The sequence below is a fragment of the Monodelphis domestica genome, chromosome 2, assembly GCF_027887165.1.
Source record: "Monodelphis domestica isolate mMonDom1 chromosome 2, mMonDom1.pri, whole genome shotgun sequence".
NCBI lineage: Eukaryota > Metazoa > Chordata > Mammalia > Didelphimorphia > Didelphidae > Monodelphis > Monodelphis domestica.
Genome location: NC_077228.1, coordinates 91,680,823 through 91,692,938, shown reverse-complemented (window position 1 = coordinate 91,692,938; position 12,116 = coordinate 91,680,823). Strand labels below are relative to the sequence as shown.

The 12,116-nt window shown below is 36.4% G+C and overlaps 1 long non-coding RNA gene across 1 annotated transcript; it reads right to left on the bottom strand.

Annotated features, from left to right (window-relative positions):
* Window positions 1-1,057: 1,057 nt before the first annotated feature.
* On the bottom strand, window positions 1,058-11,333 carry LOC103098120 (uncharacterized). Its single transcript, XR_461413.3, has 3 exons — window positions 11,260-11,333; window positions 3,159-3,226; window positions 1,058-1,277 (listed from the first exon to the last, which is right to left on the bottom strand). It is a non-coding gene; the product is annotated as an uncharacterized LOC103098120 (long non-coding RNA).
* Window positions 11,334-12,116: the final 783 nt, after the last annotated feature.

Genomic DNA, 12,116 nt, shown 5'->3' with positions numbered 1-12,116 from the left:
AATGTGGATTGATAAGGGTAATATAGTCAACTTGCTTAGTAGTGGTGAGGCCTCAATTGAGGTTGTATAACATTAATTTGTAACGGACCCAGTTAGAAGGTGATTTTCTCCATCTTTGTTTGCATCACATATATGAATATTGGTTGTTGTTATTGATCATTAATTCAGTTGATATGATCATGTAAAGCAAAGAAAAAATTGCAGAGTTTAGGTGATATTAACAGTACCATTTCTAGTCTATTTTCCCAAGAATATCAAGGAAAGAGGAAAAGGACCCATATGTTCCAAAAATTTTATAGTAGCTCTCTTTAAAGAGGAAGGATTGGAACCTGAGGGGATGCCCATCAATTGGGGAACAGCTAAGCAAATTGTGGTATACAATTGTGATGGAATGGCATAAGAAACAATGAACAGAATGATTAAAAAAAATTTGGAAAGAACTACATAAGATAATGAACACTGAAGTGAGTAGAATGAAGAAAACATTATACACAGACAAGGAATTAATCCTGGAAGAATAAACTGTGAATGCTACCTCCAGAAAGTAAACAGAAATATGAAATATGAAAGACTTCATTTACACATACCTGTCTGCCCCAATATCTTTTTTGATGCAGGGAGGGTAGGGAAGAGGTGGGACACTAGTGGACAGGATTTATTATGTACATTTGGCATAAAGTAAACTAAACATAGAGGAAATTTATGATTTCATTTGGGTACTATTTTCCTTTTCTTTGTATATGGAAATATTTGTTTCCTCTGGTTTTGTAAAATTTGGAATTAAAAATACAATAAATTGTTTTTTTTAAAGTGTCAAAGAATGTTATTAGGAAATAATGATCACCAAAAAAGGGTTCTTTTATTCTCAGAACATATCAATTAAATTAAAATCAGAAGGGTAACAGGTAACTGGTAAACTCTTTGCAGTACTATTTTTTATTGAAAAAAGTCCAATATAGAAGTCATATAAGGGGGGGGGGGTGGTACAAAAACAAAACAAAACAAAAACCCCAGCATTTTAAAATTTGTTCATTCCTCTACAATATGTAGATAACTGTCTCTGAGAAAAAAAATTAGGCATGTCCTTGGGGACTTTCAGTTATTAAACCCTGAGGAATTCAAGAAGGTCAGTCAGTACAAACCATCAATGCAAGAGAAACCTGGCCACAAAGAGGAAACTGCTCTTGGAAGTAGGGGTGGATTTTCCCTTGCTTCCTTGTGGACTATGTTGTGTCAAAAGGCAGGACAAGCACTGGAGCCCTTTGTAGAGGACATTCCTGCAAAGGAGAAGGAGGAAAGGATTATTATATGCAACCTCTCTCCCTACTACATTAGTTATGGCATTTAGCAAGGACAGAAAAGCACATCAACTGAACAGTTGAGCCAGTCTGAGAGAGGATCATTCAGGAATTCTTTGTGTACAAGAATGATGGGGCAGAAAGATTTATCTATCTTCCCTCCTGCTTTGACCATGGCATCTAGCAATGGCTTGCCCACAGGGAGATGCCCCATCTAAATGGTTTAAGACTCAATTGAGGAAGGAAATATACATTCAGTCCAAATATATACAGATACAGAGACAGACTGAAAGACAAAGTGTTTTTGAGAACTAGAACCCTTGCTAGATCAAAAGAAAGCAATTCATGGAGAGGAGTAGATTCTGGGAACCCAACTAAACAGCTCAGATAGTCTTCTCCAAGAAGAAGCACATGAAGACACTAAAATGAGTAGAAAGGGCTTTTAGACCCTGCAGTAGCAAGATTTGCACATTGTCTTTCTATGGAAAATGTATATATTTCAGGATAAAATGTGCTACAGGTATTATGAAGCATTAGTGTTCTAAAGCTACTGTTTCTATGTGTGCTCATAAAGCTCATCCTTTTCATTGCAACAAGGGTCTGTTTATCCAAATCACAGTAAAACAGAATCAGAAAAGGCATACACAAGAGGATATTAACTAGAAAGTAAAGTGATGGCATTCTCCCATCGGGAGAGTAAAGTAACTCAGTTAAGCCAAAAGAGAAAGAGTCCTAGATCTCACTCAGTCCAATCTCTATTGTAGCTAGGGACATGTAATGCATAGTCATGATAGAGACCATAGACTCCTCTCATGTCTTTTGGATATCATGATGCTATCCTAATGCATTTTACAGATAATTGTGCATACTGGCCAACTGTTAATTAATAATCATATTGGTGGGAATTTATGAGCTTATAATATTAAAGAGCTCATCCTATAGGCTAATCTTAGAACACAAGATCCTTGACCCCATAAGAACTCAACTTGGAATCTTGTTTACTGGATGTACCAATAGTTAACTGATAGCCAGTGGAAACTGGATCTCCTTCATGTGTCACTTCAAAAGGGTTGTGATTGGTAGCTGAGGGAAAAATTCAATAATTACACATTGTGGCAATAAGGCTATTGGCTCAAGCTATTCATATCATCATACATTTAATTTGTGTAATGTCCCATTTCCTCCAGAGCTTGCTACCTTTTAGGAGCTGCAGGTAGACCATGGCTTTTCTTATCAAAGGGGGAGTAGCTGATGAAATGCAGCAAATGTTGAATGGGTTACCTCTAGAGGAAACAGATTATCTGTCACAGATTACTGCATTCTAATGTACTCCCTGAAATTTATACCTTCTCAATATCTATAATGTTTCCTCTCCATTGCCTGTGATTGCAGAGTCGGTATGACTTTATTAGTCACTCAGAAATGCAAGTTTATAGTATGTCTTTTCGAACCCTCTTCTTGGCAATCACCTTCTCCATGGCAGTGGTCTCTGATTTCAAAAAATAAACATGATTTCTTTCTACTAGAAGCTCTCATGACAACATACTTATACACCTGCAATGCTCTTATCATACTTGCCATGTCCCACTGCTCTACAGTGAAGCATAAAAGACTGTTATTGTTCAGTCTGGTAGTAGCTCCCTGGATGAGCTGAGCCCAATAGCAGCGGGCCAATATCTGGAGACTGCGAAAATATGGAGGAAAAATGGGAGACTAAATCTAAGGAGCGATTAAATGCAGATAAGCAGAATAACCAAGATGATGTTAAATGACAACATAAGAACTCAAATAGTATGTGGACATGAAGAGAGTTAAGTGTTACATGAAGTTCAGCCAGTTGAAAAGAAAAGAAAATGTTACCTTATATATTGTGGTTTTTCCCCTATAGCTTCCTTTTTATCTTTGGGGTAGACTGATCCTCTTCAGTTCTAGAATTATAAAAAAATTCATATTAATTATAGCTCAATGAAGTATATATACAGAGATAAAGATAGATAGATATATATGTAGGTATATCATATAGAGATAATAAAAGTATATATACATGTATATAAAAGTAGATAAATATGAAGTTTTGATTGGCCTGACTAGTCAGATCAACTCCTAAATATACCCTAGTTGATTCACACCCACAAGTAGCAACAGTATCAAAACATCACTTGTTTTCTAAAGATTTTATGATATGTACAGATAAGATAAAATATGAATCTTTGGACATAGGACTATATAATTTAGGTATAATTTTTCAGCAATTGCCATCCAGTAAATATTGGGATTTTTTAAAAAATGGGAAATGGAGTAAAAAATAAATGGTTGCTTTAAGATAAATGTAGAAAGTAACATAATGACAGAATCCTTTCATGCTTGTATACATTTGCAGGTGGATTGAAATATATTTCAAAATCAGTGATTTTGATGGAAAATGTCACCTTGCAGGAAAAATTATGAATCCCCAAGGAGTTAAGCAGATGTTGTACTTAATCCAAATCTATGTGAGACAGAAAATGACACATAGATGTTGATGAAACAGCTGGACTACATCCAAATCAATTTGCATCACTTTGATTACAGAAGCATAGAGTAGGATCACAGTTGACTTTTTGATGGTGGTATATGTGGGAAGTGCATCCAGGAAACACACAAAGAGGGGAATACACAGAAAATATGTATAGCCAGAGAATTTTCATGTCTGGGGCATACTAGGAACTCATGTGACCAGACTACAGACGTGAATTGGACAACTGACACTTAAGGTGTGGTAGATTTGTAAATATCCTCTGGCTATGACATACTCTGCCCTGATGTCTGGAGCTTTTTTCTTGTCTTCTCTGTTCTCTACTAGATGTACTGTCTCTGTTGGATTTGGCATGTCTCTAGGGCATGTTTTTCTTTATCTATTGCACCTTGGGTGTTTTTTTTTTGTTGTTGTTGTTGTTTCTAGTCATTCTCTAAAGGGCTCACAGTCACAGAAGTTCTCTTGATTTTTGTCTTCCTAGCTACAGCTCTCAAGGTCCACTGGTAGGGTTTGGGATTTTCTTCTAACTAGAAAATCTTCCCCAGGGAAGAACAGTATGACAGCTCTTTTATTCAATAATCAAGGTGATAAGCTGGCTAAAAGTAAAATCTACCAGTCAGCAAAGCAAAAGTCAAACAATGAACCTTATAGAGTATGATTAATTAAGCCAAGTTATTTGTTGGCTGTATCTGATGTTGAATTAAATTCTATTGTTCCAGACAAGTGTCCCAACAATAGTTAGAAATTTTTGGTAATTCCCATTTAAGATGCTAATAAAAACCTTGAAGCCTTGAGCCCGTTTAAATGCTTTTCTCTGTTCACCCAAATTTACATGGAGCCTGGGGGTATGGAACCCATCTTTTCCCAAAATTATCCTTGATTGGTTCTCAATTTAAATTTAGTAATGACACCCAACTAAAGAAAAAAGTCATTTGTTCTTCATCCTCCTTATCCTTTCTTTTGCCTTTTAAATGTATATCTACCGACTGACAAAAATTAAAAACTGAATTTGAACTGCAGTTTGATCAGAGTAAACCCTTGATGTTTTCCTACATCTTTTTATGCCAGATCATAATAAAAGATTCAGGTATCTAAAAGCAAAGGAACATTTAATTAAGGAAGAATGGGAAGATAAACAAAGAATAGTATCAAACAATAAACATTCTCTATGTTCATGCACAAAATGGCTAGTATCTCTCCAGCCTCTAAGAGAATAACAACTAATCTTCCTTTTAATGAACTATTTTCCTCCCATAGCTGTAGGACATAGTAATTTCAAACTCACAGATTGGTCACTGAAGCAGAGAACCTCACACCATCTGCCTTTTTAGTTTCATTTCTCCTCATTTCATTGGAGTGGATTAATGAGTGGATGACTCCAAGGAATCAGACAAATGTTGATGGACTTCTTTTGTGGTTCGGGAATCATCATGCCACATGAGGTCATGTCCCAAAGCCTCTTGTGGAAGAGGCAATAGCTTTGGCAGGGTAAGCTGGCTTCTCCCAACCACTTTCACTTTGCCCTCACTTTGGTTTTTTTCTATTCTCTTTCCACATGACTTCCATCTTCTTCTAAGTCCAAGTTCCCCCATTGTAATAGGTAATTCACATAGTTTCTTTGCTTTTTCCAACTTCTCCTAGATGGTTCTCTCTCTATACAGCCGCTATTTCCTTCCAAGTTCACACCAGCTACTGCTTTCTCTCAGTCCATGTATCTGCCATTTTCTCAGCTATCTATACTGGCAAGGTATCCAGGGAAGTCTCAGCTTTCCAGAACTGTTTTCAGTGAACAGCATTTCTGCCTGCAAGAAGACTACACATTGTATTGTAGTGGAAAGAGCATGTGAAATTAATGGTAAAATCACAAAACCAGAATTATATTATCTGGTCTATGTGACTAGCTATGTGATTTTGGGTAAAATCTTTTCCCTCTCTACAGTTCTAATTTTCTCATCTTTTGAGCTAGTCAGTTGATCTAAAGGAAAGTTTAAATTCATTTCCAGCTCTCAAATTTTCTTGGGGCATAGGAGGAATCACTATCAGAGACAAAGTACCCAAATGAATGAAGGGAGCATCCTATCCCTGCTATAAGATATTATTCTTTGTTTCATTTAAGAATGAGATCAGATGGCCTTCATGGGTCTCTGACTCCCTCAGGTAGAAGTGATTCCTTCCTCTTTGAATCTCTTAGGCCAACTCTATTTGGCTGCCCTTGTGCACTTAATCAGTGTATATATCTTGAATGTTCACAGTAATTTGAATGTAGTCTTTCCTTTAACCAGAGGTCCATGAGAATACAGATCTTGTTTTTGCTATTCTTTCTATCCTATGTATTTAGCATAATCCCTGACAAATAGTAAATAGCTAATAAATGTCTGCTTACTGACTTACTGATTAATCATTTAAAATTTTTATTATATTTATTTGCATCTATTGCCCATCCTTTTATTAGACTATCAAGTCATTCTGTTGTGGGGGTGAAGAGGTGCACCCTTGGGTTTGGGAAGTGTAGTAGAGGCTGGGGAGAGAGAGAGAGAGCTTAGTTTCCTCAGGTTACTTTATTCTATTTCATAAGGATACCTTTCTGCAAGAATGCGAGACTCAGAAACTTAGCTTAAAAATAAAAAGAGAAACATATTGATTTAGAAAGTAATGTTGAGAATGGCCAGGAGGATAGTACAGGTAGAACAGCAAGATGGAAGGCTGCGCCCTGGGAAGGCATGGATGGAAAAGCTGTCCCCCAGACAATATCAATTCTGGGGATTTTATACTCTTTACAACAGATGCTGTGTCATGGTGTGGATGTGACTCTAGAGTGGTAAACTATCAGGCATTCAGTGAGAGGTTTGGTCATCTGACTGGGGTCTGCCTGGAGACATATGGAATGACCCTCATAAAAGATTCTTTAGTTTTAGGGGACAGACAGATGTCTGAGATGTATCCTGATAGGATCGAGGTGTAGCCTGGAGGTGCATCTCTCTGTCCATCTTAAATCTAAAGGAGGATCAAAGAGGATAATTCTCTCAGGGTTTTATAGGAGTTATTAGATGTTTTGGGTTAGGAGTCATGAGGATGTAAGGGAGCAAAGGAATTTCCCTGATAATAGTTTGCCTGAGTTTCTGGGGGTAAAATGCCCATGTCAATTCATGGCAGGAATGATATGTCATTCTTCATCTCCAAATAAGACTTTATAAATATTTGGTAAATTGAATTAGTCAAATCCAGGTTGATAGTGTAAGGTTTGAGAAGAGAGCCTAATAGGATCCTGGAGTCTGATGGAGAGACTAGCCTGGGGGCAGGGAAAAGTCAGCTGAGAATTCTGGGAATGAGAACTGACAGCTGAGAGAATTCTGAGCAAAGGACTCACTTCCAGCCTTGGAAGGATACTCTAAGGAGGGTTTCCTGAGGTCAGAGAAATATCTGAAGCCAGGAAGACAAAAAACCTTATCTCCACCTTATTACATACCTGTCTCCAGCTAAAAAATCCTCAACAACCTCCTTTCACTAGTCTCCTGCCCCTTAAGACTGACAAGGAGGCAGTTGGACTCTGGCCAGAGTCAAACTGATCTCTCCTTTGGGCTCTCCCATTTTACCCTCCCTTGGATAGACCACAGTAATTTTAGGTTAAGTTAGGATACTATAAAAGAATAAGAGTCGGGGTATTGGGGAAAAGGCTTGAGGCACAAGCCTCTGGCCAAAGACTTTTGATTCCCAACCCCTGCAGGATATACCTACTAGGACTTCCTAGCCCTCCATCCTGCTCCCTGAACTTCCTACCCTTACTTCCCCATCTCTCAAAATAAATTTCAGTTCATGTCAGTGTAAGTTGGTTGGGGTTTTCTTGTGAAGTTAGAGGTTGAGGGTGTTAGGAACAAGATCAAAGGTGAAATTTTGTTTCATCTGTGACAAGCAAAGATCCAGCTTGTCACTGTGCCCTTGGGGAAGGGATCAAAATCAAAATCCTTTCCCTTGAAAAAACTGTCTGGGATTCAATATCTCCCCCCGAAGTTGAGCCCACATTTGAAGGATCAAGGATACAGTTTGTGGTATATCCTTGGGCAGAGAGGTAAACAGATTTCTTCTATCTCCCTCTGAATAAGCCACAGCTCTAAGGTCAGCTAAATTTTGAGGAAAGGAGACACATAGCCATTTTCCTTAGATCTTCAGTTTCCTCCATATGCCTTTTCCTTCACATCTCCCTTCAACCTCTTACTGGAGAAAAACATCTATCCAGTGGGGTAAAATTTTTCACCACTCTCCATTAGTAAGAGAGAAAAGTATCCCTCTATTTACCTCCTCTTTTACAATAGTTTCCCCATTATGTTAAATTTTATATAGGTATACAAATATTTAATCTCTCTCCTGAACTCCAATCATATATCTTAAACAATTTATATCTTTTAAGCTGAATGTTCTATAATCATCTTCTAATCATCTTCCACCTAATCAAAACAACTCATTATTTTTTATCCAAATCCAACCTTATTATGAACATTTCTATTTCTGTCTGGGCCACCAGTATCCTTCCAGTCTACAGTGGTACCTTGATACACAAGCACCTTAAGTCACAAGCAATTTGAGATATAAGCAGAGATATGATCTTCCGCCCAAGGTGGATGAGGTAATCAGTACAAGTGAGATTAAGGAAATGTTGAGAATTTGGAAAAAAAAAAATTAAACAGTTTATTGAAAAGACACACCCAGAAATTTCAAGTTGCAACAGATTGAGCATTGGAGCTGTGGAATGACAATTGCTTCACACATTATCAAAATGTTCTGAAAGGGAGGAAGAAACAAACTTCCATGGAAAGGTTTTTTGTTGAAACAACCTCTAAGTGAAATCAAGGAAAGTGTGGCAAAACAGCCAAAATTTAATGAAGAAAGTGATGGTAATTAATTAAAGTAAAAAAATAGCAATTAAGTTACATAACAGAGTAAAGTTAAGGTCAATTTTGCATTTAAATTTAGCATTGTCTGTGTAATGTAAGTCATGTTAAGAGATAAGTGCATGAAATGAAAACCTCTGCCTGACTTTGAAGGTAAATAACATTTCATAAGCAAGTTTATTTCTTTACAGACATTCTTATTATCTATAAATATATTGTTATTTATGAAACACATTTTCATATTTAAAAGCATATATGTAAAACAAAAAAAATCTCTGTGTTTTTTTGGGGCCAGAACAGATTCATTGCATTTTCATTAATTTAAATGGGGAAATTCAATTTGACACATGAGCAAATTGAGCTACAGGGTTGACCATGGAATAAATTAAACTAGTGTGTCAAGGTACCACTGTAGTTGAGTCAACAACCATGGTATTATCCTTGACTGCTCACTCTATGTCATCCCATATATCTAATAAGATGCAAATTCTTGTTTTTTCTACTATTTCTATATCATATTACCTCTCACATGTTCCCATTCTTTCTATTCACACATTTGTCAGTTTAGTTAAGGCCTTAATTTCCTTCTGCATAGATTACTGCAGTATCCATTTCTTTGAACTATGCTTTGGGCTTTGCCCTGATTCAGTCAACACTCCTTACAAATGGTTTTCCCAAAAGGTCTGATCTGCTCATTTCTTTAATTATTAAATTCAAAAAGGCCCCCTATCCCCTTTAGGTGTTAATATAAATTCCTCTTAACACTGAAAGCCTTCTATAACCTATCCCTAAACTGCTTTGCCAATCTTTATTCTATATTACATGCTTTCTTACATTGTGTGGTCTAGCCACAAAGATCTTCCTATTCCTACAAGGTGACCATTTGTCTTTGACTCCTTGCATTAGTCATCTTCCCACTCATGTCTGCAATTATTCTGTTTTTTTTTCTTTACTTCTTTGAATTCCTTGTTCTTTCAAAATTGCTGAAATACCATATTTTACATGAAGCCTTTCCTAATTTTACCAGCTGTTAGTGCAACCACCTTGATTACCTTGTATTTATTTTATATAGTTTGCATATACTTAATAATATGTTTATAATAGAAAATACATATTGGAAGTGAAATGTAACTATATATATATATATATATATATATATATATATATATATATATATAGCATATATAACACCTTTAAGGGCACCTGGGTGGCTCAGTGGGTAAAGAGGCAAGACTAGAGATGGGAGATTTGGGGTTCAAATCTGGCTTCAGACATATCCTAGCTGTGTGGCCCTTGACAAGTCATTTCACCCCAATTGCCTGGCCCTTACCACTCCTCTGACTTGGAACCAATACATAGTATCAATTCTGAGACAGAAAGTAGGGGTTTTGTTTTATTTTATAAAAAAAGATAAAAATGAAAGAATCCCTACTTTTCTTATTGATAGATAACATCTATATAGTATAAATATATATTATATAAATAAATGTACATATATAGACACATGTCATATGTAATCTGTATAGTGAATATAAATTACATATTTTTAAACCCTTACTCTCTGTCTCACAATTGATTCTATGTATTGGTTCCAAGGCAGAAGAGTGGTAAGGGCTAGGCAATGGGGATCAAGTGACTTGCCCAGGGTTACACAGCTGGGAAGTGTCTGAGGCCATAATTGAACCCAGGACCTCCTGTCTCTAAATTTGATTCTCAATCCAATAATCTACCCAGCTATCCCCTATTTTTATCTTTATATGCCCAGCTCTGAGCACTACTAGTATAGCAAGCAGAGTTATGAGAAATAATTTTAAATGTACCATGAGGTTATAATAATGCTTATAAAGTACATCAATGTGAGGTAGTACAATTAGTTTACTGGGAATTAGAATGTTTTTGTCTGATGTCTGCTTCCACCACCCTGGGGGAGTCACCAGTTATGTCATTTTAGTACTCTGGGTAGTAGATAAAGTACTAGATAAAGAATCGATGCTTAATAAATGCTTATTGATTCATTTTTGATGACTAAGTTATGACTTGAACTTTCTTGGGGAAATGAATAGTTAAATTATCATAAGCACCTGATTTGTTTACTGAATACCTCAATATTTGCACAGTTTTTGGCACATGGGATTCCAAGCATGGCAAAAAATTAGGTTCGCGTCCTCTAGGCATTTGTGTTAAAATTGGAAAGTTATTGTATGTAAATAAGTGGACAAAGCATAGACTCATGTAAATAGATAATACATAAATATTAAGCACATTCCATTCCTTACCAAGGATGGAGAAGAAACCTGAAAGAATACTTTTTATTTCGCACATTTACTTGTTAATAAATTTTATTTCATATTTCACTCATTCTGGTTTTGTTCCGATAACAGAAAACACTGGGGAATTTTCATCAAGTCCTGAGCTCCGACAGCTGGTATTTTTTAAACAACTCCTCTAAGATTGCCTATTACAGAACCCAGGGCAGTTTGCAGTGATTCGAAGAGACTTTTTACTTTTCATCTTCTGATATTGACAATATGACAAGATTTTGATGAAGGTTTCACCTTACCTAAGCGGAAGAAAAGCTAACTCTGCCCTCTAGTCATGGAGCCGCATGCAGACAGGGAGGATTCCTTTCCTTCCTTCTGCCGTAAAGCATTCTGGTCCCGCGACTGGAGAAACGCTTGTATTCTGCGCAGAGAATGCCCTTGTGGGTAGGGATAATAAGTAAAGACACATTGATGGCCCAAATAGCAGCCAAGCACCGCGAGCCACTTTCTCTCGTCTTGTGATTGTTGGATCCATGTAAAAGAGTGGGGGGAGGAGGGGATCCAATGTCAAAGTCCCACTGGGCTGGTATTGGAAAATATTCTATATTAATTGATGAATTAAGAGCGATGCATCCGACTATTAAAGTGGATTTCAAAAGACCTGTAAGTTAAATGAATAATTTCCCTCATGTTCTCATATAAAGAAGCATGGAAGTTTTAGGGGTCAGCAAGATTAGGCCAACAACAGAGGAAGAATGGTATAACAGGTTTGAGTGCTGGGTTAGATATCAGGAAAACAAAGGTTCTAATATTGCCTATTCGTTGAGTGACTCTGGGCAGGTAACTTAAATTATAAATATAAGTAAATATAACAAATATAAATGTACATAAATAAATATAAACTTATAAATAAAATAATTTCTAAATATAAAATTTATAAATAAATATAAAAATTAAAATAAAATAAAAACATAACTATATATGGTGTATAACTCAAGATTTATCTACATGATCATAATCTCTGCATATGAATATGTGTGTGAGTTGAGGGGTGCTGAAGTCAAACATCAGAAATTTCCTTTGCCAAGGAAATATCATATCTTTAGCTTCCTCATATATCTACAAAAGGAAGCTGAAAACTGGGATAATTCCTTCA